Source organism: Girardinichthys multiradiatus, chromosome X, assembly GCF_021462225.1.
Source record: "Girardinichthys multiradiatus isolate DD_20200921_A chromosome X, DD_fGirMul_XY1, whole genome shotgun sequence".
Classification (NCBI taxonomy): Eukaryota; Metazoa; Chordata; class Actinopteri; order Cyprinodontiformes; family Goodeidae; genus Girardinichthys; species Girardinichthys multiradiatus.
In genome coordinates, this window is record NC_061817.1 from 1,734,002 (window position 1) to 1,749,136 (window position 15,135).

At 40.2% G+C, this 15,135-nt stretch overlaps 1 pseudogene; it reads left to right on the forward strand.

The window, feature by feature from the left end:
- The first annotated feature begins 3,243 nt into the window (after window positions 1–3,243).
- Window positions 3,244–13,960, forward strand: LOC124863023 (annotated as a pseudogene).
- Window positions 13,961–15,135: the final 1,175 nt, after the last annotated feature.

Here is a 15,135-nt window from a genome sequence, read left to right on the forward strand (position 1 = left end):
ATAACTGTGTCAATGAGAACCATTAATGTAATGTGCTTCACATGAAGGTTTTATTGCAAATCATTATGTCAGTGAAAACATTCAGATTAAAGCCATGCAGGTGGTGCAGACAAATAACAACATGACCTGCTTTTGCTGATGAGCTATCTGCTAGTATCTACAAACAGCACAGAGGTGAATAACTGTTCAGAATTGATTGCCTTCTGCCTCCTACATTCTCAGATGCACTCCAACAAAAAAGAAACCTGCTGGTTTCATTTGCAATGTTAGAGTTCTTTTGTTCATGCTGTAAACACACTGTTATCAGTTTGTTCTTTTGCTTGCAAAATAAGAGGCTATGCAACATTTATTTTCTTGTATGAATCACTTACCATCTTGTCAGAACTTTAAAACCATTTGGTGGACATTTTGATCCAAAATGACTCATAAAATCAAACCAAAACTCCATGTCTTTTTTACCCACAATAATCTTCCAACTCTCACAGAGGACTTTACATACATCAGACTAGGATGTATTATTCAACAGTGAGCATGTAAGGGGGCTCTCCTTCAGGCTACAAACGCAGCAGTCTAATTTAACTCATCAGTCAGATGTCGGCAGCTTGTGTCAGAGTGGCAGACACACTGGTGTTTGGGTTGAAATGATGACCTTCTTTTTTATTGCAGTACCTATAAGGAGCAATGCACGTCTGCAGGGTGAATTTGTCACTACTGTTTACACCAAATCTGCTGACATTAGATCATCAGTTGGATAAGATCCAGCCGGCACTACTATGGAATTCAAAATATTTCATGTGCATATTTAATTTATCTTCTCATTGTGTGTGTTTTTGTATTTATTACATGCGAGGCCCACTTTCTGAAAATGTACTACGTTGTGAGGACCCACCGCTTCATGTAGGGACCAAAACCTGGTCCTTATGGGGGAAAATGCTGCTAGTTTAGGTTTAGGACTAAGGTGCGAATTGAGTTTAGGCTAGGTTTAGGGTAAGGGTCAGGGTTATGCTGTAGCAATGAATGGAAGTCAATGGAAGGTCCCTATAAGGACATGAAAACACTACACTACCGAGTGTGTGTGTGTGTGTTCCTGTCTTGGCATCACAGTGAGAACCATTTTCCCAATTTCACCATCAAATTGAGGACCGTTTGTACCAAAGTGAGGACATTTTGCTGGTCCTCACGACCTATTTTGCTAACGGTTAGGTTTAGGACTAAGGTATGAATTGACTTTAGGTTAAGGTTAGGGTTAGGCATGCACTGGTAATGGTTAGGTTTAGGGTTATTGTCAGGGTTAGGGCATAGAAAGGGTTGAAAATGACTGAAAATCAATGGAAGTCAATGGGAGTCAACACATGGTCCTCACTACATATAGTAAAACAAGAGTGTGTGTGTGTGTGTGTGTGTGTGTGTGTGTGTGTGTGTGTGTGTGTGTGGACAATGTTTATAAGCAACTAATATCTTACCCATAGCAGACAACTTTGGTCTTCATTCAGTTCCTGATCAGCTGGTCCTACAGACTGAAGTTAACAAATATAGAAGACGAGCCAAGACTAAAGACTTCTACCATCTTAAAACAACTCCTGTCTCATAAATGTCATATACAATTGTATGGAAATGCTATTTCATGAACCTTTAGACTGGTGAAAACAAACCTTTTACCAAACACCACAGGTGGGGAATAAAATACATTTTTTAATTGATCAGGATGCAAACATGGAAGATTCTAACAAGGTTAGGAAGGTCAAAACTTGATTATCTGAATGCTATTTTATGATCCTAATTTTACGGAATGATAAAGGAGGAACTCCAAAGCGTGAAAGTGGGGCAATCTGACAGTTTTTAATGAACTCATGCATAGCATCTTGTACCCTCTGGAGCACAGGGAAAATTACTTGGATAGGAAGCACACCATATGCAGGCAGTGTAAAACTAAAATAAAATATTTTGAAACATAAATACGTAGAACTTTATAACACCTGATCTTACCTGTGGTGGTTAAACTGGAAGACCATGGAATTTGCATGGTCTATTCTTTCCTAAAACTCTAATAAGGCAAAGCTGATCACACAGTTCATTGCATTTTTCTATCGCAGAGGATCTGCAACCATCAACCTGTTTAAGTATCATTGCTTCTTTGCTGTGAAGCAGTAACTGGATTTAATATCCAGCCTGGAAGGCTTTTCACTGAAATGGTGATCACCACAGACTACAACACAAAAACAGAGTTACAATATCACAACCAGGTAAGGCAGAGAACATGTGATGCATGGACACCTATTTTCACAGAATGTTGCTGTAACTCCTCATATTTACCTCCGCCAAGGAGGTTGTCTTTTTGTCGGCATTGGTTTGCATCCGTCTGTCAAGAAACAGATGATTAGATTTTGTTAGTTATGGTTTGTCATCATGTCAACAGCTGACACAGGCCAAAAGCCATTCAGAATATAGCTTATCAGTATGAAAAATATAATCCTATTGGCGGAGGTCTATGCTTTATGAATACTTTTGTAGTTTGATGTGGGGTTGTACAAGATACATTTTAATTTGTAAGAAGGAATGCTTCTGTACACATGACGTAATAATTTGCTGATGAGGACTCAGACACAGAGCGGAGCAAAAATCGGTTTGAATGTTTTAATGATAAAAAACAGCAAAACCTAAAAAAAAAATGTGGTCTTGCAAAGACGAGTAACTGGAAACACTGGAAGCACAGAGATCAATGGAGCAACGAAGAGCATGTTAACAATGGAAGGAACCAGTAACCAACAATGACAATCCGAGCCCTTAAATAGGAGAAGGAACAAGTGCAGTCTAAAGAAACAGGCAGCACAGGTGAATGAACTTAATTGCATAGTGGCTCTGGTAGAGGAAGGGAGACTAATGTGAAAGGAGAAAACACAAATACCCATATCTAACCAAAGGGAAAACCTAACAGATGTACCAGAAAATAATGAGGAGAATAAAAGAAATAAGTAGGTCGGGTAGGTGATGTGGATGGCCCTCGGCCCAGAGACAGAGCGTTTTCAAAAATAATTAATTATCTATGGCCCCCTGGATGATATTTAATTACTATTAGAACTGGCCCACAGGCCACAGCCGCCCGCTGGCGTTTTTCACGCACCAACACTACATTCCCCACAATGCAACGGTAGTCCGCGAAGTCACTGTAGCGCGCACAAGCGGCTTCATTGTTCATCAGCAATCACAGCAGAGATTAACTTTCAGGTACCCGCATCCTCAAAAATGGCTAAACGTAAGGTGGACGCTGAGAACAGGGGATTTCAAGCCAGGTGGGAGGCAGAGTACATGTTCACGGAGGTAAAAGGCAAACCTGTGTGTCTTCTGTGTGAAGAACGTTTGGCTGTAATGAAAGAATATAATCTAAGAAGGCACTATCAAACTTCTCAGAAACACACAGACAAAGACAAGAATATGGACACGGAACAAAGGCTACAGAAGTTGGAAGAATTAAAACGAGACCTTAAGTCCAGGCAGGCTATGTTCACATATGCCAAATCACAAAACGAGGCTGCTGTTAAGGCTAGATTTATTGTGGCAAAAGAGGACGCAAAATCAGCCCAGCCCTTTACAGAAGGAGAGTTTATCAAAAACTGTATGCTTAAAGTTTGTGATGCAGTGTGCCCAGACAAAAGACAACTATTCTCAAATGTGAGCTTGAGCAGAAACACCGTTACTGAACGTGTAGACCAGCTTTCCACCAATATAAAAGAACAACTTGTGAGAAAGGGAAAAGATTTCATTGCATATTCTCTTGCTGTGGATGAGAGCACGTACACATCTGACATTGAGCACGTACACATCTGACATTGAGCACGTACACATCTGACATTGCCCAGCTATCAATTTTCGTCCGTGGAGTAGACTTCAGCCTGAGCATAACAGAAGAGTTTTTGGCATCACGTCCTATACATGGCACAACTACAGGATAGGATTTGTATGAAGAGGTATCCAGATGCGTAAATGAGATGGGGCTGCCTTGGGAAAAACTTGTGGGATCAACCACAGACGGAGCACCCGCAATGTGTGGGCACAGGAGTGGATTGGTGGCAAGGATGCGTGAGAGGATGTGGGAGGAAAACGTCACAGATGAGCTGACAGCTTATCACTGCATCATACACCAAGAGTTGTTGTATGGCAAAGCCTTGAAAATGGAACATGTAATGAGCAGTTAACATCATCAGAGCCAAAGGTTTAAATCACCGCCAGTTCAAGGCATTTCTGGGCGAGTTAGATACAGAGTATGGTGACTTACCGTATCACACAGAGGTGCCATAGCTAAGCCGGGGAAAGGTGCTGCAAAGATGTTTCGAGCTGCGTGAGGAGATCTGTCTGTTCATGGAAAGCAAGGGGAAAGACACAACAGAGCTCCGAGATGAAACTTTCCTGTGTGAAATGGCGTTTCTCTGCAACATCATGAGCCATCTGAATGTGATGAATCTGCAGCTGCAGGGACGGGGATGTGTCATCTCTGATATGTACAGTACAGTGAAGGCCTTTAAAACCAAGCTGACTCTGCGGGAGACGCAGATGAGGAAAGAAAACTTGAGCCACTTTTCCAGCTGCCAGACCAAGAAAGAGAAGCTCTCAACCGCTGTGTTCCCGAGTGCACAGTTTGCTGATAAACTCAACATACTTGCCGCCGACTTCCAACGCCGATTTGCTGACTTTGAAGCCCAAAAAAGCAGGTTTTAACTGCTCAGCAATCCCTTTGCAGTCAATGTAGAAAGCGCACCACCAAATCTACAAATGGAGTTGATTGAGCTCCAGTACAATGACACACTGAAGGAAAAATATGAGAGAGTGGAAGTTGCTGAGTTTGCACGTTTCATCCCAGACACTATGCCCCAGTTGCGCTTCAAGGCTGCTCAGACGCTCTCTATGTTTGGCAGCACATACCTGTGTGAACAACTTTTCTCTTTAATGTAGCTAATCAAAACATCACACAGGAGCGGTCTTACTGATAATCACCTTCACTCAATCAAGAGAATTTCCTCAGCTCAGAGCCTAACCCCGAACATTGATGAACTTGTACAAAAGATGAGACTGTTGGGCTGCCCTTTGTCACCGGTCCTGTTCATAACTTTTATGGACAGAATTTCTAGGTGCAGCCAAGGGCCGTAGGGGGTCTGGTTTGGGGACCAGTGGATTTCGTCTCTTCTTTTTGCAGATGACGTGGTCCTGCTGGTCCCCTCTAGCCAAGACCTACTTCATGCGCTGGGGCGGTTCGCAGCCAAGTGTGAAGTGGCTGGGATCAAGATCAGCTCCTCCAAGTCCAAGGCCATGGTTTTCCAACGGAAAACGGTGGCTTGTCCTCTTCAAGTTGGAGGGGAGTTCCTGCCTCAAGTGGAGGAGTTTAAGTATCTCGGGGTCTTGTTCACGAGTGGGGGAAAAATGGAGCGGGAGATCGACAGACGAATTGGTGCGGCTGCCGCAGTAATGGGGGCACTGTGCCGGTCCGTTGTGGTGAAGAGAGAGCTGAGCCGAAAAGCAAAGCTCTCAATTTACCAGTCGGTCTATGTTCCTACCCTCACCTATGGCCATGAACTTTGGGTCATGACCGAAAGAACGAGATCCCGGATACAAGCGGCTGAAATGAGCTTCCTCCGTATGGTGGCGGGCACTCTGTTAGAGATAGGGTGAGGAGCTCGGCCATCCGGGAGGGGCTCGGAGTAGAGCCGCTGCTCCTCCACATCGAGAGGAGCCAGTTGAGGTGGCTCGGGCATCTATACCGGATGCCTCCTGGACGCCTTCCTCGGGAGGTGTTCCAGGCATGTCCCACTGGGAGGAGGCCCAGGGGACGGTCCAGGACACGCTGGAGGGACTATGTCTCTCGGCTGGCCTGGGAACGCCTTGGGTTCCCCCTGGAGGAACTGGGGGAGGTGTCTGGAGAGAGGGACGTCTGGGCATCTCTGCCGAGTCTGCTGCCCCCGCAACCCGGTCCCGGATAAGCGGAAGACGACGAGTACGAGTATGAGTATTCATATTTATTTTTCAGTTTAATGTACTCAGGGAAAATTGCATATAAGAGCCATGAGAAAGAATAGAACTGATTTCTTTTTTTTTATTTTCTTGTTTTACTATTTGAAAGCAATGATCAGTAGGATTATAGAGCAGCTCAATAACGATTTTTCAGTTTATAATGCATGCACTTTTATTTTTGTATTTATCTTGATATTAAGAGACATACTTTGTTTTTCAAACCAATTAAATTTTTTGCTGTTTGCCTGTTGAAAATGTTTTCCCTTGAGGTTACTGACAGAGCCATAACAAAATATTGCTTTATTCTTTTATTGTACAGAACATGCGATTTTTCTTTGATGGAAGTTAATTTTTGTTTGCCTGTTGAAAAATGGTTTCACTTGAAATTACTGACAGATCCATAAGAAAATATTGCTTTATTCATTTAATTATTAAATAATATACTCTGTGTTAGGTCTTGGTTCAATAGGCTATGTGCAATCATTTCAATATGTTTTAATAAACATTGAACCAGTCTGGCCCTTGGCTTGTAGCAAATTTGGTTTTTTGGCCCTCGGTGTATTTGACTTTGACATCCGTGCCTTAAATGATAGATTAGAAACACTGAGTGCCATATTTGAAGAATACCTTAACTTCCAACAACTAAATGGTGGGGAATTGCGCAATTAGTGTGACAGACTGTGCACCACACTGAGTAGGCCACTAAAGTTGAATCTGATATTGATTGAACTGACTTTGCTGTTGATATCAGCAATCTACCAACCCTGAAAAAAAGGCCTGTAACATGATCTCACATAGGGCCGCCTAAAGAACTATTAACTGCCTTGCACCAAGGACTTGATGAAATACTCTCCGTACCTGGGACAGAAGCTGAGGTGACAAAATGAGAACCTGTAGAGAACCTGTCGATACTGGTAGACTTACCCGTTGACCTGTGTAGTTCTGTGACATCAAGAGCTACATGACTCAAGGATCTACTGGGAGGTAGACAACAGCTGTTGTAACAAAGCTTAGTTTTATTCCACCTAAAAAGATAAAAATTTTAATAGCACTCCCTTTATTGGGCCAAATTAAAGCAGGAAAAGGTCATTGATCACAAAATGGGGTGGGTGTGGGAAGAAGATTTTCATATAAATAAAAGGTCATAGTTAATGATCACTTACATAAAATGAGACACAAATTATATAAGGCTCATAATTACAGTTCCTCAGCTAGAATACACATTTTAGTGATTTCTCATTTCATAAGTGAAACAACTTTTATTTTTGTTGCATTTGAGCAACAAAATATCAATGAATGAATGAGTCGGAATATTTTCCAGATTAACGTAGAAAAGAACGTAGTAAGGGTTGTCTTGGTCTCAAAAATGCAAAGATAGTAATCACTGCGCTGGACTCATTGAGGCCAGAAACCATGTAAAAAATCATAGGTTTCATCGTGAGATTGCTCCAAAGGTAATGACTCGATACGAACGACTTCTCACTGTCGCCACATGCTCGTCAAGGAGGGGTGAGACAGTAACACGATGCAATCAGCTAGGTTTCTTTAGATAGAAAACGTTTTACTAGTTTTAACAATAAAGTGAACTTAACTGTGTTGGAGTAATCAAGATGCTTACATTATTTAACATTTAATAAATAACCATTCAGTCTGTCCAGTATCATTCTGGAATACTAGCCCAATATGGCGGTGGTATTAGGACAATAAATGAAAGAGTGAATCGAGCTCTGGCCATATTGAACTGCCAAACTCTGCTCACATTTGGAATAAATTCACACAGCTTCTTAAAATATAAGAATTATAATAGAAGATATAATAATTCAACCCTAAGTCAAATATATTCCAATGAACAACTCTTTATTAGACTAAAACTACCAAGGAAAATGAAGGAATAAAACATTATTTTAATAAAATAATATTTTAAAGAATGATTTGCTGAATAAACAAAACAGCCTTCTGGGTAATTATTTCTAAATGCAGGATAATGCACCATCTCACAAGTCATCTCTAGGTTTCTTGAAAATGCCAATGAATTCACTGTACTCTAATGGCTTCACAGTCACCAGATCTCAATATAACGGAGAACTTGTTTTCATGTGGTGGAACAGCACATTTTCATCATGGACGTAAATCTGAAGCAAATGTATAATGCTATTGTGACAATAAGAAGCAAAATCTCCCTTCAGTCTATTCCTGTCATGATTTGTGGGTATTTTTGGGTTCTTCTTCTTATTAATATTCTTGATAGGTTTTTAATCTTGCTTCTGTTTATTATTTTCCTGGTCATGCTTTAGTTTATGGCTTGTAGTTCATGTTTTATAAAGTTAGCTTTTTGGATCTTGTTTCTGGTGATGCTTTAATTTCACTGTTTACTAGTTGTGTTTCTATTAGTTTGTATTCAAGAGTCTCTTTTCTGCTCCAGCCACCTTTTGTTCTCTCCAGTCTGTTTTCAGTCATCTTCATTCGGTTCATCTGCACCTAGCATTCAGTCTCCTCGTTTCACCTGGTTCTAGCTCCATATATACACATCTGTTCTGTTCATTCCTGGCGGAAACATTTCAGATCATGTCAACTACTTTTTGTTATTCATGCTAAGCCTGTCCATGCCTGTTTTTGTCATCACCTTCTGTAGTTAGTTTGTTTATTAAATCATATTTCTCATCAACAATGCTTCCAGTCCGTCTGCATTTTGGGGTCCTCCACCATAGCCTTGACAATTCCATGAAGAATGAAAGTAGTTCTGATGGCAGAAAGGGTCCTACCTGGTGTAAAAGTGTACACCATGAAGTGGCTAGTGATTGTATAGATTCCTGAGTGAACATAGGACTATACCTACAAAACATTGTGTAAATTACAGGGAAAACAGTGTCATGCAATACTATCCACACCCCTTTATATTGTGCCAGTTCCAACCATAAACTTTTACTAGCTTTTCATGTGACACACCAACACAAAGTCATTTAAAATTATGAAGTAGAAAGAAACTTATGACACTTTTTTCAACAAAAAAATCTGAAAAGTGTTGCATGCATTTATATTCAACCCTACTACCTAGTCAATACTATGTAGAGCCACCTTTCTCTGCAGTTCCAGCAGCAGGTCTTTTGCTGTATGTCTCTAACCACTTTAAGTATTTATAGACTGACAGTTTTTGATCACTCTTCTTTGCAAAAAAGCTCAAGCTCAGTCAGACTGGATGGAGATCATCTCTGAAGATATGTGTCTTGCCACATATTTTCACTTGTATTTAGGCCTGGACTTTGACTGGGCCTTGCTAACAGATAAATATACTTTGACCTAAATCATTCCATTGTAGCTCTGGCTGTATGTATAGGGTCGTTGTCCTGCTGGAAGGTGAACCTCTGCCTGCAGCCTCTAACAAGTTTCATCTAGGATTGTCCATCTTCATTGTCCCTGCTGAAGTAAAGCCTGATGTTGCATCTCCATGGAGATGGTGTTTTCATGGTGACATAAAGTTTTACTTATCTGCTACATATAGGGATTTGGATAAAGGTCAACAAGTTACATTTTGGTCTCCTCTGAGCAGAGCACCTTCTTTCACATGATTGCTGCATCCCCTACATGATTTGAGGAAAACTGCAAATTGGACATCTTATCTATAAAGGCAAGATTTATTTAACAAACGGATGTCTTGCTGTTAGATGTCTCCACCTGAAGAGTCAGCTTAGCATTTCCTGCATATGCTACTTGCCTGCTTCTGTGGTGAATCCACTCCTTAGCCGGCCTGTCAGTTTAGGTGGACGTTCATGTCTTGATAGGTCTGCAGTTGGTCCACCCTCTTTCCATGTTTACATGATATTGAGAGCTCTGTGAGACGTTTAAAGTTTGGAATATTTTTTTAAAACCTAACCCTCCTTTACACTGTCTGCTTTGTTCTTTGGACTTCATGACACGGTTTGTTCTCAAACAAACATTTGAGGCCTGAAAAAGAACAGATGGGTTCTGTCTACTGATTAGGTGACCGCTGAAGACAGTTGGTGGTACTGGATTTTATTTAGGATTATTAACGATAGCTACATAACAATGTAGCCCACACTTTTAGTACTTTTAGCTATTAATGTTTTTATCCATAATGGTTTAGAAAACCATATGTCATTTAACTTCCACTTTACAATAATGCACTACGTTGTGTTTGTCTATGATATAAAATCCCAATAAAATACATTAAAGTTTGGGGTTGCAACATGAAAAAGTTGATTACCTGTTCTTGGCACTGTAAGCAGCTTTCCGGTCCTCTGTGGCCCTGACCAGTGCTGGTGTCACTGTCCATGATGCTGCAGTCAGTCAGTCTGCTGCCATTTTTAATTAGAAGAAAAATCCATTATTCAAAGATGCTACAGCAGAAAATAGTTATTTTTCAAACATGAGTGCTTCAGTAGCTGCTTAACGTAAAAAGCGTTGTGTATAGAACTGACTGAGGTTTTATCACTGAAGTAAACACCATATAGATCAGTAAAACCACCTGGAAACTGTTGCATATGATGTTCAGATGCTGCTAAAAGAGGCTCTACTGAAGTTTGCAGGCATAAAAAAATGTATTTAATCATCTTACACTTCAATTTCAATAATGTACCAGCAGATGAATTTTAATGAAGCATGCAGCTATGATACCTGTGGCTACAAAACGCTTTGTAGAAATACAATCCAATCTTAAATCACGGATGGTGAGCCTGCAGACCACTGAAGCCTCTAATCAGCAGTTGCTGATAGAGAAACGCATCTGAACACAGCAGCCACCATCCCGCAAACAGCGTACCAGAGTCTTTTTAAACTATAACCTCCAGATGCTACATGTGGTGGGGAATTCAACTCCTGCATCCCGGCAGAATGGACGAAGACCAGGACGCCTCTCCCACAAAGCCCTCCGAACGAGCTCCGGAGCGAATCAGACTAACTAATTGTTGGGACCCACAGCCATGAAAACAACATGAAAGATGCGGTACAAACTTTTCCGGAACTTTCAAAATAAATTGCAATAATCTACTTCCGGCACAACTTAGGAATTGGGGGTAACAGCGAACTTCCCATGATGCTACTTTCCACATAAAACCCCCACTTCTCCCACAAGTCTTTGTCTACCACCCGGACTCCGTGCGAGGCTGGCCAGGGAGACAGCGCGCTAATGTCTCTTTGCTGGCAAACAGACATAAACTCTTCAACTGGATCCCGGAGTGTCATAAGATCACGCGATCATATGCGTGAGTTAAGTACGGATGAATTACTGTTTGTGTATCCGGTATTCATTCAGAAAAAGGGGAAATTAAGGTATAAGCATTTTGCTTCACTTTCTCTCTGAGGCCTGCAGAAGCAAACTGTGTTCCAGAGAAGTCTCCAATAGAGACGCTGTCTCTACGAAGCAGAGTGGAGCGGTTTTCCCAGTCTGAGAGGAGGACAACAGAAGCCGCATCACCGTGGTAACGTGCAGTTTGGTCGGCCCGACAGAGCGGCCCAGTCACTGCTCCGGAGGTCAGCTGGAAGCTAACCTTTCGTTCACAGAGCTTTCTTCAAACGTCGTCGTCGTCCGGACAACTCCTCCTCAAAACGTTTCAAACGAGGTTAGGGTTTGGGCAGAGAAAGATTTAGATTGAAATGATCTGAAGGTTTTCATTTTCTGAATTTTGGTTTTGTTTGTGAAACTCTGCTATCTTAGTGCTAGCATGGTATCTGCAGCACACGTGCTCAGTTTTATGTTCTGTTTGTGTGTTTTTAAAGTTAAGACAGACTTTATTTAAAGGGTGATTTTAAACACAGAAGATTGATCATAACGCGCCATCTGCGCTTATGCATTTGAACCCTTTTATTGACGGTATTTTAAAGGTGTGTGTTTGATTCTGGTGCTAAGCTAGCAGCTTCTTTTGTTAGCTTTAACTGCTAAAAGCTTAGAACACGTGCTTGCCTGCTAAAGAATATTTACCCAGAAGGTTGTTAGTTTTCAATCCAGTAAATAATAGTTCCCTAAGCATTATTTTACTAAATTTGATAACTAAGTAAACACCATTAAGCCCCATTTCTCTAGAAAGATTTGGCTCCCTTAAATATTTGACCATTTGCTTAATAATATTTCTTTAAATATTATTTTAATAAATAAAGGCAGCCAATGAGACACCATTGAGAATTAGTCATCCAGAAGGTTGGTTTTATTCAGTAGATCATTCTTTAAAACATTATTTTATTAAAATAATATTTTATCTGATCTTGCATTGTGAATGGTTGTCTAAAGGTTTGCTAATTATTGCCTAAGTTAGTTCCAAGACTAACTTAACTTCATTTCCAGATCCTTCAAGATAATCCTTGGTTCTCAAACATAAACATTGCATGGTAATGTTGCATCACTCTTTTGGTCATAATTTCCAATCATCTTTAATCAACTTGTTTATATTGTTCAAAGTCCATTAGTCTTCATTATTCTTTCATTCTGATTGGTAGTTTAGTTGGATTGTTTTAGCATGGTGAAGAGTTTGTTGATTGAAATATGTTTGACTTTGAGTTGGCTTATTTTTGTTAATAAATTCTTGTATTTTAAGAAATTGTGTGAATTCATTCCATATATGTGCACAGTTTTTGCTGTTCAATAATGTCAGAGCTCGTCTCACACCTTTCTATTTTGTCCTAATACCATCGCCTTACTGGGCTGGTATTCACAGGACAACCCTTAACAGACTGAAATGTTATTTGATAAAATATTAAAGTATTAATATTAAATATTACTATTTTCAGATTCATAGTCACAACATAACTGAGAAGAGATGACAACTGGAGCTCAATACGGAGAACTTTAGCAGGTAGGCTAACTTTAACCTGTCAGTTTCATTCTACAACATGGAGAATTGTTTATACTTTATTCTTTCATTCTCTTACTGATTTTAGGGTCATGAAAAGGGTCTGGCACACCCCAGCAGAAGGGCTATATTGGAAGCCTGTCTTAGAAGGGATCGGGGGGGGGGGGGGGGGGCTGTAGTCACCTGTCAACACTAGGTTAATAAGTTTAGTTAATGTGGCAGGGTGAAGGATGAGGAGGAGACTGTCTGTGGACTCAAGAAGGCTGGAGGTATATTGCTCTAGTAGAAATACTTTATACCTTCATCTCTGGGAACATTCAGGGTTCTTGCCATTTTTTTAATGCTTTTCTTTGTTTCTACAGTGCAATGATCTTTTCTCTAAACTTTCTGGTCAGTTCTCTTGACTTAGCCACAAATCTAACATGTATTGCAATGTTACTGTCAGCAGCAGAGCTGTTCTCACAGCTCCACAGCAGAGTGTCTGGGAAGCTAAATCTAGGGATCTGTCATCATCTCCAATCCTTGCCTAGTTTTCTTCATACCTGGTCACATGCAGACACACACACTTACATCTGTATCACTTGCCCTCATTCCAGAGGACGTCACTCTGAATATGTGAGTACATCTGTTCCACTAAGGCTTTAGAAACGCCACTGCTTACGCACATTCAAACTCAAATACGTGCATAGCCACATTCATATAACCCTACACACAACAAACACTCTGTAAGCCTGTAAATATATTTAATTTGCAGAGAACAGGTATGACTTTAAAAATGGCTGTTATTATCCCTTCATTTCACAGCATATTTCACAGCACATTTACAATGAAAAAGCAATACACATGATGATTACCCACTTGAGAGACATCTGATTCAGAATCCGCACGGTTTATTATGATGTCAGACCACCTTTTGTAGCTTTAACAGCTTCAGCTCTTTAGGGAAGGCTATTTTCCAGAACAAAATCTGTTTTTGTGAGAATATTTAATAGTTTTTTCAGAAGCCCATCGTTAAGGTCAGACACTGATGTACAAGAACTTTAAACAATCCAAAATATGTTTTGTTTTGCCAGGTAAGTTCTCGCACACCAAACTCGCTCATCCACATCTTTAAGGACCTGGCTTTGTTCACTGGCATGCACTCATCTTGGAACATCTGATGTTTTGCATAACACTTGGTGATGTTGGGCATAGATGTAGCTGCTTGGTCATGGGAACCCATCCATGAAGTTCTCTACCAGAGGTGTGGACTCGAGTCATGTGACTTACAATGGACATGATGAGTCATGTGACTTACAACTATAGCTGTGCCATACATCCATTCTAAACTAGAAGTCCCAACCAGAGCTTTCAGATTTTTCTTCTTTGTTTGATTTATTGCTTATTTGGAGCCACTCCGAATACGCACATTACAAACACAGACAAAAAGGGAAAAAACAAAATTTTTAATAAAAAAAGAAAATAATAATATATATATATATATATATATATCTGCATCAAATATGCTTTATTATTGGTCTGATGTAATATTCTAATCTTAAATGTCTTGTTTTCATTAGCTGAGAGAGAGATTCAAAAAAACACTCTATTGGTACTTTAAAAGAGCTTCGAAAAATTCATTTAGTAAAAATGTAAGTGTATAACATCAGATAAAATGTCTACCTCAACCTATTGCTGCTAAAGGCGGTTATATAAGATGTAGAACCACAGGGTGCACTTAGTTCTCATATGAAGCTCAGCTCTCTCTTCACCACAACGGACCGGCACAGCGCCCCCATTACTGCGGCAGAGATACTTAAACTCTTCCACTTGAGGCAGGAACTCCCCTCCAACCTGAAGAGGTGGTGTTAAATAATATTAGAATTTGGTAATGGTGAATTAATGATACCTAAAACATAAAGCATGATTCTTTTTTACCGTGACTGTATACAATTATGAAATATTGTTTATAGTCTAGCAACAGTATGTCATGATAGTCCAAATCTTTTCCATTTTACAACAAATGAGGTCAGTGTTGTCCAGGGATCATTTACTGCTAATGGTTTTCTACCTATGCCATGATCCATGTCCCACTACAATAATACCACTGAGATGTGCAGAGAGCTGCCTGGAATGTTACATGTTGTTCTATTATACTTATGTGAGATAATTTATTTGTTTGTTTCTAGTTTTTTGCTATTTCAAAAATAGAAAAGATTGTTTCTTAACTAATACTAGTACTATAGATGTGTTGGGACCCAGCAATGGTTACAAAGTCCGGTACGAACTTTTCTGGAACTTTCAAAATAAATTGCATTAACCTATTTCCAGCACAGCCAGGAAAAAGGGGCAACAG